Source organism: Schistocerca americana, chromosome X (genome assembly GCF_021461395.2).
Source record: "Schistocerca americana isolate TAMUIC-IGC-003095 chromosome X, iqSchAmer2.1, whole genome shotgun sequence".
NCBI classification, from domain to species: Eukaryota; Metazoa; Arthropoda; class Insecta; order Orthoptera; family Acrididae; genus Schistocerca; species Schistocerca americana.
Window position 1 is genome coordinate 158,939,748 of NC_060130.1, and position 15,506 is coordinate 158,955,253.

Below are 15,506 nucleotides of genomic sequence, written 5' to 3' on the forward strand. Positions count from 1 at the left end.
ACTACACAAGAAAATGGAAGAAGTGTTAATGTACAGTAAAAACCTAAGAAAATCATACGTTGTGTTCTTTTGTTTTCATAATGACGTAATAGCAAAGCGTCACAATTAGCGCTTCTCCTCGGAAACGATTTTCTCGTGTGGCAATTAATGTCTCGTGCTGAGGTAAGGAGTCGCACCTCTCTTTACGAAATATAAGCTTCAAAGTTGTGGAAGCCTACACGTAAGGATCAGTGCATGTCAAGCTTTAGATATCGAAAATTCAATTACTGACCGCATTTGCTGCCTTGTAGTTGACCTAGGACAGTAAGATTATGCATGAATCTAGGTCTGGCAGCCACATTACACGAGAAAATGCGAGAAGTGTTAACGTGTGGTAATAACCGAAAAAAATGTACGTTTTCTTCAATTGTTTTCGTAATGACGGAATGGCAAATCGTCACAATGGGCGCTTTTCCACGGAAACGTTTACATTTATCGTCTGGCAATTAATGTCGCGTGCTGAGGTATGAGGTCTCACCACTCTGTACGAAATAGAAGATTCTAAGTTGATGCAGTCTACAAGTAAGGAGCCGTGCATATCATGTTTTTGTAATCGAAAATTCAATTATAGGGCGCATTTGCTGCCTTGTAGTTGAGCTAGAAGCTTAAGATTTTGCATGAACCGTGTTGTGGCATATACATTACACGAGAAAATGTGAGAAGTGCCTATGTGTATCAAGAACGGAAGAAAACCTTACGTATTCTTCATTTGTTTCCTTAATGACGTATGGTCAAATCGTATCAATGGACGCTTTTCTCTCGGAACCATTTAAATTTATCGTCTGGCAATTAATATCGCGTGCTGAGGTATGCAGTCACACAACTCTGTGCGTAATAGAAGCTTCTAACTTGATGCAGTCGACAAGTAAGTAGCAGTGCATGTCATGTTTAGTAATCGAAAATTCAATTATTGGCCGCATTTGCTGCTTGAATTTGACCTGGGAGCTCAAGATTTTGTATGAACCGAGTTGTGGCAGCCACATTACGCGAGAAAATGCGAGACTTGTTAATGTGTAGTCAAAACCGAAGAAGTCTTTACGTTGTCTTCATTTGTTGAAATAATCACGCAATGGCAAATCGGCACAATGGGCGCTTTTCCTCGGAAACGTTTACATTTATCGTCTGGCAATTAATGTCGCATTCTCAGGTATGCAATCGCACCTCTCTGTACGAAATAGAAACTTCAACGTAGTGGAAGCCTACTTGTAAGGAGCAGACGATGTCAACTTTTAGATATCGAAAATTAAATTTTTGAACGCATTTGCTGTCTTGTAGTTGACCTAGGACCTTTAGATTATGCATGAATCTAGGTCTGGCTGCCACATTACACAAGACAATGTGAAAAGTGTTCACATGTACAAAAACCTAAGAAATCGGCCCCTTTTCGTCATTTGCTATCGAATCGACGTAAAGCCAGATCGTAAAATTGGCCGCTTTTCTCTGTGAAATGGTTACATTTATCATCTGCAAACTTATGTCACGTGGTGCGGTATGCCGAGACATCAAAAGAAAACTCAGTAGAACGCAGAAGAAGCTTATAAGTTAATGTAATCCGCCAGTAAAAAGTAGGACAATTCAAGTATTAGTTATCGATTATTGACTTATTAGCCGGCTTTGGAGAGTTGCACCTGGCCGAGGACCTTAAGATTTGGCATGAAACGAGGCCAGGCAGCCACGTTACACGAGAGAATGTGAAAAATGTTCATATGTAGTAAAAACCCAAGAAATCGACCCGTTTTCTCCATATGCTATCGCAACGACGTAATGCCAGAACGTCACATTGGCAGATTTTCTCTGTGAAACGCTGACATGTATCGTCTGCAAACTTATGTCACGTGGTGCGGTACACGGAGACACCAAAAGCAACACAGTAGAACACAGAAGAAGCTTGTAAGTTGATGTAATCGGCCAGTAAGAAGATGTACAGTTCAAGTATTAGTTATCGATTATTGACTTATTAGCCGGCTATGGTTCCTAGGACATGACCGAGGATCATACGATTTGGCATGAAACGAGGCAGCGATACACGAAAGAATGTGAAAAGTGTTCATATGTAGTAAAAGCCTAAGAAATCGGCCCGTTTTCGTCATTTGCTATCGAATCGACGCAATGCCAGATCGTCACATTGGCCACTTTTTCTGTGAAACGGTTACATTTATCGACTGCAAATTTACGTCGCGTGGTGCGGTGTGCCGAGACACCAAAAGCAACACAGCAGAACACAGAAGGGGCTTCTAAATTGATGTAATCTGCCAGTAAGAAGCAGTTCAATTCAAGTATTAGTTATCGATTATTGACTTATTAGCCGGCTGTGGTGCCCAAGGACCTTAAGATTTGGCATGAAGCGAGGTGTTTCAGCCACATTACACGACAGAATGTGAAAAGTATTCATATACAGTAAAAACCTAAGAAATCGGCCTGTTTGCTCCATTTGCTATTGAATCGACGTAATGCCAGATCATCACATTAGCCGTTTATCTGTCTGAAACGCGTACATTTATCGATTGCAAACTTATGTCGCGTGGTGCGGTATGCGGAAACACTATAAGCAACACACTAGAACACAGAAGAAGCTTCTAAGTTGATGTAATCGGCCAGTGCGAAGCAGTACAATTCAAGTTTTCGGTATTGATTATTGACTTATTAGCCGGCTTTGGTGCCTTGGACATGACCGAGGGCCTTAAGATTTGGCATGAAACGAGGTCTGGCAGCCACGTTACATAAGAGAATGTGAAAAGTGTTCATATGTAGTAAAAACCTAAGAAAGCGGCCCGTTTGCTCCATGTGCTATCGCATCGACGTAATGCCAGATCGTCACATTGGCCGCTTTTCTCTCTGAAACGCTTACATTTATCGTTTGCAAACTTACGTCGCGTGCTGCGGTATACGGAGACACTGAAAGCATCACACTAGAACACAGAAGAAGCTTCTTAGTTGATGTAATCGGCCAGTAAGAAGCAGTACAGTTCAAGTATTAGCTATCGATTAATGACTTATTAGCCGGCTATGGTGCCTTGGACATGACCGACGATCATAAGATTTGGCATGAAACGAGGTCTGGTAGCCACGTTACACGAGAATATGTGAAAAGTTTTCGTATGTAGTAAAAACCTAAGAAATCGGCCCGTTTGCTCCATTTGCTATTGAATCGACGTAATGCCAGATCATCACATTAGTCGTTTATCTGTCTGAAACGCTTACATTTATCGATTGCAAACTTATGTCGCGTGGTGCGGTATGCGGAAACACTAAAAGCAACACACTAGAACACAGAAGAAGCTTCTAAGTCGATGAAATCGGCCAGTAAGAAGCAGTACAATTCAAATTCTAGTTATCGATTATTGACTTATTAGCCGGCTTTGGTGCCTTGGACACGATCGTGGACATTACGATTTGGCATGAAACGAGGTTTGGCCACCACGTTATACGAGAGAATGTGAAAAGTGTTCATATGTAGTAAAAACCTAAGAAATCGGCCCGTTTGCTACATTTGCTATCGCTTCGACGTAATGCCAGATCGTCACATTGGCCGCTTTTCTGTTTGAAACGATTACATTTATCGTCTGCAAACTTATGTCGGGTGCTGCGCTATACAAAGACACTAAAAGCATCACACTAGAACACATAAGAAGCTTCTACGTAGATGTAATCGGCCAGTAAGAAGCAGTACAATTCAAGTTTTAGGTATCGATTATTGACTTATTAGCCGGCTTTGGTGCCTTGGATATGACAGAGGACCTTACGATTTGGCATGAAACGAGGTCTGGCAGCCACGTTACATAAGAGAATGTGAAAAGTGTTCATATGTAGTAAAAACCTAAGAAATCGGCCCGTTTGTTCCATTTCCTATCGCATCGACTTAATGCCAGTTTGTCATATTGGCCGCTTATCTGTCTGAAACGCATACATTTATCGTCTGCAAACTTATGTCGCGTGCTGCGATATGCGGAGGCACTAAAAGCATCACACTAGAACACATAAGAAGCTACAAAGTTGATGTAATCGGCCAGTAAGAAGCAGTACAATTCAAGTTTTAGCTATCGATTAGTGACTTATTAGCCGGCTTTGGTGCTTTAGACATGACCGTGGACCTTAAGATTTGACAATAAATGAGGTAGGGCAGCCACGTTACACCAGAGAATGTTAAAAGTGTTGATATGTAGTAAAAACCTAAGAAATCGGCCCGTTTGCTCCATTTGCTATCGCAACGACGTAATGCCAGATCGTCACATTGGCCGCTTTTCTGTCTGAAGCGCTTACATTTATCGTCTGCAAACTTACGTCGTATGCTGCGGTAAGCGGAGACACTAAAAGCATCACACTAGAACACAGAAGATGCTTCTGAGTTGATGTAATCGGCCAGTAAGAAGCAGTACAATTCAAGTTCTAGTTATCGATTATTGACTTATTTGCCGGCTTTGGTGCCTTGGACATGACCGAGGTCCTTAAGATTTTGCATGAAACGAGGTGTGGCAGTCACGTTACACGAGAGAATGTCAAATAGATTCATATGTAGTAAATGGCTAAGAGATCGGCCCGTTTGCTCCAATAGCATCGACGTATTGCCAGATCGTCACATTGGCCGCTTTTCTGTCTGAAACGCTTACATTAATCGTCTGCAAACTTATGGCGCATACTGCAGTATGCGGAGACACGAAAAGAATCACCCTAGAACAAAGAAGAAGCTTCTAAGTTGATGTAATCGGCTAGTAATAAGCAGTACAATTGAAGTCTTTGTTATCGATTATTGACTTACAAGCCGGCTTTGGTGCCTTGGACATGACCGAGGACCTTAAGAATTGACATGAAACGAGGTCTGGCAGCCACGTTACACGAGGGAATGCGAAAAGCGTTCAGATGTAGTAAAAACCTAAGAAATCGGCCCGTTTGCTCCATTTGCTATCGCATCGACGTAATGCCAGATCGTCACATTGGCCGTTTTTCTGTCTGAAACGCTTACATTTATCGTCTGCAAACTTATGTCGCGTGGTGCGGTAGGCGGAGACACTAAAAGCATCACACTAGAACACAGAAGAAGCTTCTAAGTTGATGTAATCGGCCAGTAAGAAGCAGTACGATTCAAGTTTCAGTTATCGATTATTGACTTATTAGCCGGCTTTTGTGCCTAGGACATGACCGAATACCGTAAGATTTGGCATGAAACGAGGTATGGCAGCCACGTTACACGTGAGAATGTGAAAAGTGTTCGTATGTAGTAAAAACCTAAGAAATCGGCCCGTTTGCTCCATTTGCTATCGCATCGACGTAATGCCAGATCGTCACGTCGGCCGCTTCTCTGTATGAAACGCTCACGTTTATCGTTTGTAAACTTATGTCGCGTGGTGCGTTATGCGGAAACGCGAAAAGCATCACACTAGAACACAGAAGATGCTTCTAAGTTGATGTAATCGGCCAGTAAGAAGCAGTACGATTCAAGTTTCAGTTATCGATTATTGACTTATTAGCCGGCTTTTGTGCCTAGGACATGACCGAATACCTTAAGATTTGGCATGAAACGAGGTATGGCAGCCACGTTACACGTGAGAATGTGAAAAGTGTTCGTATGTAGTAAAAACCTAAGAAATCGGCCCGTTTGCTCCATTTGCTATCGCATCGACGTAATGCCAGATCGTCACGTCGGCCGCTTCTCTGTATGAAACGCTCACGTTTATCGTTTGTAAACTTATGTCGCGTGGTGCGTTATGCGGAAACGCGAAAAGCATCACACTAGAACACAGAAGATGCTTCTCAGTTGATGTAATTGGCCAGTAAGAAGCAGTACGATTCAAGTTTCAGTTATCTATTATTGACTTATTACCCGGCTTTGGTGCTTTGGACGTGACAGAGCACGTTAAGATTTGGCATGAAACGAGTTCTGGCAGCCACGTTACACGAGACAATGTGAAAAGTGTTCATATGTAGTAAAAACCTAAGAAAACGGCCCATTTGCTCCACTTGCTATCGCATCGACGTAATGCCAGATCGTCACATTCGTCTCTTTTCTGTCTGAAACGCTTACATTTATCGTCTGCAAACTTATGTCGCGTGGTGCGGTATGCGGAGACACTAAAAGCATCACACTGGAACACAGAAGAAGCTTCTAAGTTGATGTAATCGGCCAGTAAGATGCTGTACAATATAAGTTCTAGTTATCGATTATTGACTTATTAGCCGGCTTTTGTGCCTAGGACATGACCGAATACCTTAAGATTTGGCATGAAACGAGGTATGGCAGCCACGTTACACGTGAGAATGTGAAAAGTGTTCGTATGTAGTAAAAACCTAAGAAATCGGCCCGTTTGCTCCATTTGCTATCGCATCGACGTAATGCCAGATCGTCACGTCGGCCGCTTCTCTGTATGAAACGCTCACGTTTATCGTTTGTAAACTTATGTCGCGTGGTGCGTTATGCGGAAACGCGAAAAGCATCACACTAGAACACAGAAGATGCTTCTCAGTTGATGTAATTGGCAAGTAAGAAGCAGTACGATTCAAGTTTCAGTTATCGATTATTGACTTATTAGCCAGCTTTGGTGCCTTGGACATGACCGAGGACCGTAAGATTTGGCATGACACGAGAACTCGCAGCCACGTTACACGAGGGAATGTGAAAAGTGTTCGTATGTAGTAAAAACCTAAGAAAACGGCCCGTTTGCTCCATTTGCTATCGCATCGACGTAATGCCAGATCATCACATTGGCCACTTGTCTGTCTGTAACGCTTACGTTTATTGTCTGCAAACTTATGTCGCGTGGTGCGGTATACGGAGATACTAAAAGCAACACAGTAGAACACAAGAGAAGCTTCTAAGTTGATGTAATCTGCCAGTAAGAAGCAGTACAATTCAAGTTTTAGTTATCGATTATTGACTTATTTGCCGGCTTTGGTGCCTTGGACATGCCCGAGGACCTTAAGATTTGGCATGAAGCGAGTTGTTTCAGCCACTTTACACGACAGAATGTGAAAATTATTCATATATAGTAAAAACGCAAGAAATCGTCCCGTTTGCTCCATTTGCTATCGCATCGACGTAATGCTAGATCGTCACAGTGACCGTTTTTCTGTCTGAAACGCTTACATGTATCGTCTGCAAAGTTATGTCGCGTGCTGTGGTATGCCGAGAAACAAAAAGAATCACACTACAACACAGAAGAAGCTTCTAAATTGATGTAATCGGCCAGTAAGAAGCAGAACAGTTCAGGTTTTAGGTATCGATTATTGACTTATTAGCCGGCTTTGCTGCCTCGGATATGACCGAAGACCTTATGATTTGGCATGAAACGTGGTCTGGAAGCCACGTTACATAAGAGAATGTGTAAAGTGTTCATAAGAAGTAAAAGGCTAAGAAATCGGCCCGTTTGTTCCATATCCTTTCGCATCGACTTAATGCCAGTTTGTCACATTGGCCGCTTTTCTGTCTGCAACGCTTACATTTATCGTCTGCAAACTTATGCCACAGTCTGCGGTATGCGGAGACGCTATAAGCATCGCGCTAGAACACAGAAGAAGCTTCTAAGTTGATGTAATCGGCCAGTAAGAAGCAGTACAATTCAAGTTTTACTTATCGATTATTGACTTATTAGCCGGCTTTCGTGCCTTGGACATGACCAAGGACCTTACGATTTCGCATGAAACGAGGTCTGGCAGCCACGTTACGCGAGGGAATTTGAAAGGTGATCATATTTTGTAAAAACCTAAGAAATCGGCCGGTTTGCTCCATTTGCTATCGCATCGACGTAATGCCAGATCATCACATTGGCCGCTTTTCTGTCTGAAACGCTTACATTTATCGTCTGCAAACTTATCTCGCGTGGTGAGGTAGGCGGAGACACTAAAAGCATCACACTAGAACACAGAAGAAGCTTCTAATTTGATGTAATCGGCCAGTAACAAGCAGTACAATTCAAGTTTTAGTTATCGATTATTGACTTATTAGTCGGTTTGGTGACTTGGACATGACCGAGGACCTTAAGATTTGACATGAACCGAGGTCTGGCAGCGACGATACACCAGACAATGTGAAAAGTGTTCATATGTAGTAAAAGGCTAAGAAATCGGCCCGTTAGCTCCATTTGCTATCGCATAGATGTAATGCCAGATCGTTACATTTGCCACTTTTCTGTCTGAAACACTTACATTTATCGTCTGCAAACTTATGTCGCGTGCTGCGGTATGCGGACACACTAAAAGCAACACACTAGAACACAGAAGAAGCTTCTGAGTTTATGTAATCGGCCAGTAAGAGGCAGTACAATTCAACTTTTAGCTATCGATTATTGACTTGTTAGCCGGCTTTGGTGCTATGGACAATACCGAGGACCTTAAAATTTGGCATAAAACGAGGGGTGGCAGCCACATTACACGAGAGAATGCGAAAAGTGTTCATATGTATTAAAAAAATAAGAATTCGGGCCGTTTTCTCCATTTGCTATCGCATCGACGTAATGCCTGATCGTCACATTGGCCGCTTTTCTCTCTTTAACATTAGGCAGGAAACGAGGTTTGGCAGCCACGCTACACCAGAGAATGTGAAAAGTGTTCATATGTTGTAAAGACCTAAGAAATCGTCCCGTTTTCTCCATTTGCTATCGCATCGAAGTAATGCCAGATCGTCACATTGGCCGCTCTTCTGTCTGAAAAGCTTACATTCATCGTCTGCAAACTTATGTCGCGTGGTGTGGCATGCAGAGACACTAAAAGCAACACACTAGAACGCAGAAGAAGCTTCTAAGTTGATGTAGTTGGCCAGTAAGAGGCAGTACAATTCAAGTTTTAGTTAACGATTATTGATTTGTTAGCCGGCCTAGGTGCCTTGGACATGACAGAGGACTTTATGATTTGACATGAAACGAGGTGTGGCAGCCACGTTACACGAGAGAATGTGAAAAGTGTTCAAATGTAGTAAAAACCTATGAAATCGGCCCGTTACCTCCTTTTGTTGCCGCATCGAAGTAATGCCAGATCGTCACATTGGCCGCATCTCTGTCTCAAACGCTTACATTTATCGTCTGCAAACTTATCCCGCGTAGTGCGGCATGCGAAGACACTAAAAGCAACACACTAGCACACAGAAGAAGCTTCTAAGTGGATGTAGTCGGCCAGTAAGAGGCAGTACAATTCAAGTTTTAGTTATCGATTATTGACTTATTGCCGGCCTTGGTGCCTTGGACATGACAGAGGATCTTATGATTTGGCATGAAACGAGGTGTGGCAGCCACGTTACACGAGAGAATGTGAAAAGTATTCAAATGTAGTAAAAACCTAAGAAATCGGCCCGTTTGCTCCATTTGCTATCGCATCGAAGTAATGCCAGGTCGTCACATTGGCAGCTTTTCTGTTTGAAACGCTTAAATACATCGTCTGCAAACTAATGTCGTGTAGTGCGGTATGCAGAGACACTAAAAGCAACACACTAGAACACTGAAGAAGCTTCTAAGTTGATGTAATCGGACTGTAAGAAGCAGTACAATTCAAGTCTTAGCTATCGATTATTGACGTATTAGCCGGCTTTGGTGCCTTGGACATGACCGAGGCCTTCAATATTTGGCATGAAACGAGGCGTGGCAGCCACGTTACACGAGAGATTGTGAAAAGTGTTCATATGTACTAAAAACCTATGAAATCGGCCTGTTTTCTCCATTTGCTGCTGCATCGAAGTAATGCAAGATCGTCACATTGGCCGCTTCTCTGTCTCAAACGCTTACATTTATCGTCAGCAAACTTATGTCGCGTGGTGCGGTACACGGAGACACTGAAAGCAACACACTAGAACACAGAAGAAGCTTCTAAGTTGAAGTAATCAGCCAGTAAGAAGCAGTACAATTCAAGTTTTAGTTGTCGATTATTGACTGATTAGCCGGCTTTGTTGCCTTGGACATGACCGAGGACATTAAGATTTGGCATGAAACGAGGTCTGACGGCCACGTTACACGAGAGAATGTGAAAATCGGCCCGTTTGCTCCATTTGCTATGGCATCGACGTAATGCCAGATCGTCACATTGGCCGCTTTTCTGTCTGAAACGATTACATTCATCGTCTGCAAACTTATGTCGCGTGGTGCGGTATGCGGAGATACTAAAAGCAACACACTCTAACACAATAGAAGCTGCTATGTCGATATAATCGGCCAGTAAGAATCAGAACAATTCAAGTTTTAGTTATCGATTATTGACTTATTAGACGGCTTTGGTGCCTTGGACATGACAGAGGACCTTAGGATTTGGCATGAAACGAGGTGTGGCAGCCACGTTACACGCGAGAATGTGAAAAGTGTTCAAATGTAGTTAAAACCTAAGAAATCGGCCCGTTTTCTCCATTTGCTTCCGCATCGAAGTAATGCGAGATCGTCACATTGGCCGATTCTCTGTCTTAAACGCTTACATTTATCGTCAGAAAACTTATGTCGCATAGTGCAGTATGCAAAGATACTAAAAGCAACAAACTAGAACACAGAAGAAGCTTCTAAGTTGATGTAGTCGACCAGTAAGAAGCAGTCAATTCAAGTTTTAGTTATCGATTATTGACTTATTAGCCGGCTTTGGTGCCTTGGACATGACCGAGGACCTTAAGATTTGGCATGAAACGAGGTGTGGCAGCCACGTTACACTAGAGAATGCGAAAAGTGTTCATTTGTTGTAAAAACCTACGAAATCGGCCCGTTTTTTCCATTTGCTTTCGCATCGAAGAAATGCCAGATCGTCACATTGGCCGCTTTTCTGGCTGAAACGCTTACATTTTTCGTCTGCAAACTTATGTCGCGTGGTGCGGTACACGGAGACACTGAAAGCAACACACTAGAACACAGAAGAAGCTTCTAAGTTGATGTAATCAGCCAGTAAGAAGCAGTACAATTCAAGTGTTAGTTATGGATTATTGACCGATTAGCCGGCTTTGGTGCCTTGGACATGACCATGGACCTTAAGATTTGGCATGAAACGAAGAGTGGCAGCCTCGTTACACTAGAGAATGTGAAAAGTGTTCATATGGAGTAAAAACCTATGAAATCGGCTCGTTTTCTCCATTTGCTATCGCATCGAAGTAATGCCAGATCGTCACATTGGCCGCTTTTCTCTCTGAAAAGCTTGCATTTATCGTCTGCAAACTTATGTCGCGTGGTCCGGTACACGGAGACACTGATAGCAACACACTAGAACACAGAAGAAGCTTCTAAGTTGATGTAATCAGTCAGTAAGAAGCAGTACAATTCAAGTGTTAGTTATCGATTATTGACTCATTAGCCGGCTTTGGTTCCTTGGACATGACCATGGACCTTAAGATTTGGCATGAAACGAGGTCTGACAGCCACGTTACACGAGAGAATGTGAAAAGTGTTCATATGTAGTAAAAACTTAAGAAATCGGCCCATTTGCTCCATTTGCTATCGCATCGACGTAATGCCAGATCGTCATATTGGCCGCTTTTCTCTGTGAAACGCTTACATTCATCGTCTGCAAACTTATGTCGCGTTGTGCGGTATGCGGAGACACTAAATGCAACACACTCGAACACAGAAGAAGCTTCTAAGTTGATGTAATTGGCCAGTAAGAAGCAGTCAGTCTGTCTGCCCGCCGCTTGCTGCTGTCGCTGTTTGTCCGTACGTCCGTCCGTCCGCCTGCGGCTGCCTGCTGGCTGTCCATCGCCGTCGTCGTAACCGCTGCCGCTGCCGCTGCCGCCGCCGCCGCCGCCGCCTGCTGTTCGTCCGTCTGTTCGCCGCCAACCATCGCCGACGCCGACGCCGCCTGCTGTTCGTCCGTCTGTTCGCCGCTGCCCATCGCCGACGTTGCACGTCCGTCCGTCCGTCGCCGTTCGTCTGCAATGAGTACTCCCACTTCCACCGTCATATACATCTCCCCTTCCCCTCTCCCACAGTCACTTCCTGGAGTGCCGCCCGTGGCCTCCCTCCTTCCACCTCCCCTTCCCGTCCCCCACTTACCCTTCCCCCTATCTACTCCCCTGCTGTATACCCGCACCTCTACAGCCTTCCTCCAGCCTCCACACCCTCAACAGCTCCCACTATTACCCCCGCCCTCACGTACGCCTCTGTCGCCGCCTCTGCTGCCGCCCCTCAGGTGGTTGGCTTCCCCTCTCTCACCGACCCCGTCACTTCGTCTTCTGCATCTCCCGCACGCATCACGTCGCACCGAGCCAGCATCGCCACCACTGAACCAGCTGCTTCTCCCGGTGCCTCCACTACGCCACAGGGATCTGCCACCCGCCACCTCCCTCTCCTCCCCGTCCCTCTCCCCTCCTCCCAGCCTCCAGTCTCCAAAAAACCCCAAAACCGCGTCCTTACCGACTCTGCTCCCGCCACTTCCCACGAAAAATCAACACCACCTCCCCCTCCCCCTGCCGTCACCATGGACACCATCCCTCCTCCTGCCACCCCTACCTTGGCCCCCACCCTCCACACCTTTGTCCTGTCAACTCCCGATCCTAAGTTCCTCAACGCTCGTACCCTCACCAAGGAAATACGAAAGTACTTACCTGGTGATCCCATCTCCCAACTCATTCACCGCAGGGACTCAGTCCTTATCAAGTCCCCGTCCCCATCCTTTCACACAGACCTCCTGCGAAAACTCCCACGAGTTATGTTTGGCCCCCACGTCTCTCTGACACCCTTCCTTTCTGCTTCCACTCTTCGTCAGCCCCAGCCTCCCCGTCGCCCCCCCCCCCCCACCTATACCGCTGTGATCACCAAGCTCAGCCCGGTGATCACAGAGGATGAAGTGTTGGTAGAACTGAACTCCCACCCGGACTTGGAAATCCGCTCTGCCCGCCGTATCCACAATGCCTCTGGTCCCACCTACCTCATGCGGGTATTCTCCAAGTCCGCCCCATCCATAGACCATCTCCTCACCCAGGGTGCCCTGATATACCACCGTCACCACCCTGTTGAATCCTCCAAATCCCCTCCCCAATCCTACCGTTGCCAGCGGTGCCTGATGTACAATGATCACCTGACTCCCAACTGCAAAAACCCCCCCACCTGTCCCCATTGCAAGGTCTCCCACTTTCTCAAGAACTGCCCCAACCTCGCTGCTCCTCCTTCCTGTAATACCTGCAATAGCCCCATCCCACATACTCCCACAAGTGTAAAGCTAAACCCCCTCCAGCCACCCCTGAACTTACAGTCCCAGTTCGTCCCGTCGATCCTCCTGTCCATCCTAACAATTCCCTCCGTCCACCCCCCACGGCCGAGGACATCATCCGGTTCATTACCGTTGTACTCCAAAACATTCACCCTTTTCAGCGCCCGTACACCTTCCAACAAATATCCCTTGCTGCTCGCTCTGTTTTCCACCTGAACACCTTCGCCACTTACTCCCACAACCAGGCCCACTTCACCTTCACCCGCCTCGACACCCTAGTTTAAGTCTCTTCCCTTCCCTCTCTTCCCCCCCTCCTTCCCGTCATGGCGCAGCACGAGTCTCGCATCCTCTTCCAGAACATTCGCTCCTTCCGCTCCAACAAATACCTCCTCATGCACACCCTCTCCCACCACCAGGTCGACACCTTCCTCTTGAACGAAACCTTTCTCCAGCCCCACCATTCTATCCGCACCTCCCCCTATATCCTCCACCGCACTGATGCTCCTGGTCCTCGTGCGCAGGGTGGAGTCGCGATTGGCCACCTTCAGCATATCCCCGTCCGGCCACAACCTCTCCTCAATGACTCCACTGAACACCTTATCCTTAGCGTCTTCTTCCCCTCCCTCACCAATACCTGTACCACCATCTATGTCCGCTCCACTGCTCCTCTTCCTTATGACTTCATCTCACACATTGACCACACCTTCTCCACCTATGTGATTGCCGCCGACCTCAACATCCATAGCCGCACTCCTGCTGCCCTTCGGCGGTGGCATCAGTTCCTCTCCACAATCCAGGGTGACCTTGTTCCCCTTCCCCAGCTCACCCGACCCGAAAGTAACACCACCCCCGATGTTGTCATTGCCTCCGCCAACCTTCTTGCGCGTATCACTGTCGCCGACCTTGACCCCACAGGTAGCAATCACCTCCCTGTCCTTCTCACCATAACGTCTGCAAACCGCCCCCCTCCAGCTTCGTAACCTGCACCCCCTCCCAAGATCGTCCATGACTATCGCCGTGCCAACTGGGATGCCTACCGGGACTCCATCTCCACCCAGATCGAAAGCCACCCTCTTATCTATCGCCATCCTGACGACATCATCCACGCCTCGTCCTTCCTTCAGAAGGTAATTACTGACGCCGTGGAGGCCCATGTTCCTACTAAAACCATCCACCCACACCATCCCACTCTCCCTCCACGGGCTGTCCTCCTCCTCCGTGAATCCCGCCGCCTCTATCGCTCCTTCCTGCGCACTCGTGACAGGGATACACTCCAACGCCACCAGCAAATACAGCGACATGTACGGAACCTTATTACAGCAACGAAACGCTGGGACTGGCGCCAGACCTGCACACGACTCAATGCCACCCTCCCTATCAACTCCTCCAAGTACTGGTCCGCCTTCCATCGCCTTACTGGTACCCTTTCCGCTCCCCACTACCCCCTTCTCCATAACGATGGCCCCCTTCCAGACAACCTCAGTAAGGCCAACCACTTCGCTTCCCACCTTTCCGAGGTCTTCTCCATCCCCGATGATCCCCACTTTGATTATTCTCTTTTCCCCACCGTCATGGAACGTGCTGATACCTCGGTCGCTCCACTTGCTCCTAGTCTCCAGTACTTGGGGCAGTTGCCCCCCTCCGACATCAACACTCCCATCACAGCACAAGACATTAAAATTATCCTCCAGTCCAAACGCAACACGGCCCCTGGTCACGACTGTGTCACCTACCGTCACCTTCGAGAAAGCTCCTATAACTTCCTGACTGTCCTCGCCCATCTCTATAACGTCATCCTCTCTACTGGCTTCCACCCTGAGCTGTGGAAGACCTCCCGTGTCCTCTTATTCCTCAAACCCAACAAACCCCCTTCTGCCTCTTTCTATCGTCCCATGTGCCTCACCTCCGTCTTCAGTAAGGTCTTTGAATCCATCCTCTCTCACCGTATCCATCAGCACCTTGCTCAACACCACCTCCTCCCCCTTACCCAGTGTGGCTTCCGACCCTCCTTCTCTGCTGAAGACCAACTCCTCAATCTTGTTCACCTTCTGTCCCTCCAGCTCAACTCCTGTCGCTCTGCCATTTTTGTTTCCCTTGACCTCCATAATGCCTATGACTGTGTATGGCATCCCGGTCTCCTCTTTAAACTCCAAACCTACGCTCTACCTATCAATTTTGTCCGTCTAGTCGCTTCCTTCCTCTCGCACCGTCCTTCCTATGTCACCCTACACAACACCAACTCCCGTATCTTTTAGCCCACGGCTGGCGTCCCCCAGGGTTCTGTCCTCTCCCCTCTCCTTTATCTTTTGTGTACAGCTGATATGCCCAAGCCACCCCCACCAGTCCACCTTCTCCAGTATGCTGATGACACCGCCTTC